This window comes from Nesoenas mayeri (assembly GCF_963082525.1).
Source record: "Nesoenas mayeri genome assembly, chromosome: Z".
In the NCBI taxonomy this organism is placed as follows: Eukaryota; Metazoa; Chordata; class Aves; order Columbiformes; family Columbidae; genus Nesoenas; species Nesoenas mayeri.
The window spans coordinates 51684386-51688889 of NC_137542.1; positions in this window are offsets into that span (position 1 = coordinate 51684386).

The window sequence follows — 4504 nt, forward strand, 5'->3', positions numbered from 1 at the left end:
TCATACATCCTTAATAAATTTCTACATACACACAAATCCCACCGAAGTTAGAAATCAAGCTTAGGGCTATGAGGGAAGTGAGGAAAAAAAACTTGAGAAAAACCGGAATAAGCAAATGAATCGATTTTCATTTAGTTTCTTGGGATTCCTGGCTTTCTGGTGTAAAATGGTATGTAATTCCACACACTTGCGTACATACATACATATATGTATATAGTATGCAAAAAGAGAGAGAGAGCTTTATTCCTGGCACAAATCTTCCTGGTGGGCCTGTTTCTAGAGAGTAAGAAAATGAGCATGTGAGGCTTAGTAGATGAGCAAGACAAACCACAGCTGAAGGGTATTCAATAGAAGTGTCATGGAGACACGTCAATTACATTTACTTATAACTGATCAATTCCTTTTCCTTTGCTCTCTGTCGACCTGTCATCTCTATTTATGTGCCAAATCTCTGTCATTGCTTCTGCTCCAGCTTGAACACTGGCCTATTTCAGACAGTTTTTTAAAATTTCTCACATATAAGGCTTTTATATATTATCTACATCCATCCTGCATGGTAAAATAAGAGATGCTTCATATTTGGGGTATTTCACAAATGGTTTTGATTATTTTTATATGCTTTGACCCTATGAACAATTCACAGAATTATCACCATATCAGATTTAGCACAGTGAAAATATTTTGAAACTATGTGCAGTCATATATGTGACATCAGGGTATATTTTTTGACCTACATAGACTTGGCCCAGAATTTATACTAAAATAATTTAAAGTAATTTAAAAACTGAAGTTTCAGATTCTGCTCTCTTATTCTGGTTTCAAGTCTGAAAAAATTCTACTCTGGTTACAAGCGCATATATTTTTTTTGAGGCAATATGATAGCAATGATGTCCCTTTTTGTAAGCACAAATAGTTCAGTGTGTAAGAAAGCAAAGTTAAAAGTACTGACACTAGATACTTAAGCATCTGGATTTAGTGGCCATTTGAAAGTGCCTTGAAGATGTGATCTTGAAAGTCTGACTGTCTTCACTCCGCATACATATAATTTACTGGCACTGACGCTAGTCCCACAGTACATTGAGGAATGTGTTGCATATGGTTTTCTAAAACATTTATTTGTTGACACATACTACTAGGTCAGAGAGGCAGCCATGGGGTGATCTGTCCCAGATCTCACTGAAGCTGAATAGCCCTAGAGCGGAGATCCTCCCAGCCAGGGGATAGAGCTGCCTCCTAGCAGGTAGAATTTGTAATTCTCATTACTTGCTGCTCAGAGAGGAGAGACCTGAACTTTCTGAAATCACAGGAAGGATTTTCTTGCTTTTAGTGGCTTTGCTGCAGGCACTGAACCCTTTACTTGGTCTCTGAAGGGTATTTTTGCTTTTTGTCTGAACATACAGAGAAGTGTGGATTTGTCACTTAACTCTATTCCATTGAGCTTCAGTAATGGCTCCATTATAGGAAAAATTTCTCCTTCCGGGGGAAGAGGTATGTTTTGCAGGCCGCACACATTCTTCTTTACCCTCAGTCCTCTGCCATGGGAGCATAACAAGAATGCTCTTAACTCAGTCCACTTCCAAAAACATACAGTCCCTCCAGCAGCTCCTGTTGTGAACACAACAGGAGAGCAAAGTAGCTGCAACCCCACCACACCGTGTGAAGCAGGGGCTGCACTGCACCACCAGTGACATCGATCGGGGAGAGGCCATAGACCCCACGGCCATTCACTTCTGGTCAACCTCCAACTCCAAGAGGTTTCAAGAAGCTGCAAGGATTCCCACGTTTGACTGTATGCTGGGAGCAAATGCAGCACAACTATTTAAAAATGTGCACATGCATGAGTGGAGAGAGCAGAAAGAGCTTGAGACACAAAGAGGATGAAGGGCTGTGCAGCTGTGGGTGTCCCACCACCTGCATGCCAAGAGAGAGCCATGAGCAAGAAAAATACTTATCAGGGAACACTCCGATTTGCAGAACACTGAACATGAGAAGAATGCATATTTTGCAGTCCCAGCTGCTTGCAAATTCAGGAGAGATCCATGCAAGCAGGTTGGCCTGGTTGGACAGGTCAGGATCTGTGACCTGTGGTGGAGTTCTTCAAGAGGCTGAGGTGTCAAGACACAGGTTTTCTCACACAGTACTGCCAGACAACCCCATTAGAGGAAAGACTAATAAAGGTTTCATGTTTGGCAACCAGAACCAATTAAAGGTTTCATGTTTGGCAACCAATAACAGAGCACTGCTTTCAGCTTAAAGCTCTGGTTTGGGAATAAACCTGCCAGGAGAGAATGAAAAGTCATATGTTGAGGTTCCTTTTCTGAATTAAATCAATATTTATGAGGCAATAAAGAGCTAAACTGCTACATATAAGGCCAGCACAATGCATGTATTTGCAAAACTTCTAGGAGAAAAGCAGAACAGAAGAAGGCAACATCTACAGCACTGCACTAGGAATCCATTAGGCAGCACGGTCAGCACTGTAAGGTTTGGCTTTCTCCACCCCACCTCCTCCTCCAATACTATCCCAGTAACCTCTGTATCCTCACCTCTGCTTGATACTCATGATGCCACTGGTACAGTCATCACATTATTTCAGATACCTTGAACTGAAACCAAAAAAGCATACAAAGAATAGTCCTGTGGGCCCGAAGAACTGCACAGGATCCAGAAGATACAAGGCTCAAATGCTCCATAGTGTGAACATGGCTGGACAGGGACATGGTTTAGACCAGTCACTAGCTCCGCTTCATGTGCCATATGGACATAGCCTGAGAAGAGGCCAAGGCAAAGCAGCCCTGCTAGGTCACTGACACCAACTGCAGGCAAGCGTTGGGAAAAGGTTGAATGAAATTATCCATGAATGAAGAATGATATCAGGCACAAACTGGAAAACATTACAATAATCGTGATGATGAAAACAATGATGTAGTACAGCAGTGCCAGACAAAGAAATTCCGTCTTTACACTTAATGTATTGTTGTTTATAAAAGGTGAAAAAATAGGTAGGTGGCTGATTGGGAACTATAATGATTTTTTTAATCTGTTGCTATACTGTCTTCCAGCTACATCAAATAGAGTATAGCATAGTCTGTTCAAAAGTCACAGCCATTTTATTTTTCATATCTCTGATAGATTATGCCTTTATCAATAGAACCATGTAGATAAGGACCTATAACAAATGGAACTTTAGCTAAAATATGGCATCTGTTTTATGTCAATGTTGGCTGATTTTATATCTTTGATCTTTCAGAAAGGGCATTGAGGCCAGCATTTTTAATAACTCCCACTAGGCAGAATAAAGTCTTCCTCTGAGAAAACGGGAGGGATATCATTTATCTGTTTCTAAACAAACAGTAATTTATAACAGCTCTTTAATCTGAAGAGGATAGATCTTGAGCTGGAACGAAGCACCTAAGTGCCAGCCAAGTTCAGTGAAGAGTGAATAGTGTGTAAATCATAATTCATCATGACATTGCTATTTTGTGATCTACAAGACATTCATTGTGTTGAAAGTACTTGAGAGACAGCTATTTGTGATCAATTGGTGCACTTGCTATATGTTCTCCCCTTTTGAAACACTGACTCTTTTTTTTTTAACTTACTTTCTTTATCTACTCAGTTATTTCATTGTCCTTTCAGGGACTTCAGCCTATTAATTAAAGCAGATAGTCCATCTTTCAGTACTGAAATCACTAGACTATTTTAGAATATGCATTGGACTGTGTGGGCCACCAGCCTGTATTTACGAATGCAAATGCGCAAACTGTTAATGCATGGGTAAATCCAGAATTTACCATGATTGAGGACAATATCTTGAGGCAAAGGTTAAAAATAGCAGTTTTATTGACTTAGGAGGCATTTCAGGATTTGTACAACCATCCTCAGAAAAACTAAGTATTGTCTTTCATTATGACTTTCACGGAATTCTTTCAAGACACTAAATGAGCAGCAGCTCACAATAATCAAAAGAGGACATACTCAGATAAACACAAAGCAGTACTTTTGTCAGTCACCAAGGCCAATGATGAAATGAAGAACAAAATTTGGATCAATGAGCTTTTCGACACTCTGCAAGTAGCATGCATCATATTTCCATTGTAAGATCAAGCCACAGCAGGAACTTTGAAAAAAAGTAGAAGCACATTTCAAGGGATAAAATCATGAGGGATTCCAACTTATAAAAACCTTGGCAACAAATCCACTGAAAGAACTGAAGTCACCTTCAGACTTAGCGTGCCTAATGAACTAAAGGCATTCCTCATCAGCCTTCAAAGCTGAGGACTTCAGCTTCATTGTAAGCTTCTGTGTCTTCATGTTCTGAAAAGTAAAACCACAGATCATAGAATCATTTCAATTGGAAGCGACCGTCAGGAATTGAAATCACTTTAGATCCAGATAGCATGCTTTGTCTTGTTTTGCAAATGCTCCAAATATATTGAAAGCAAATTAACTTATCAAGCCAGTGAGCATTAAACAATTTATTCAGAGATATGGCTGGTTTCAT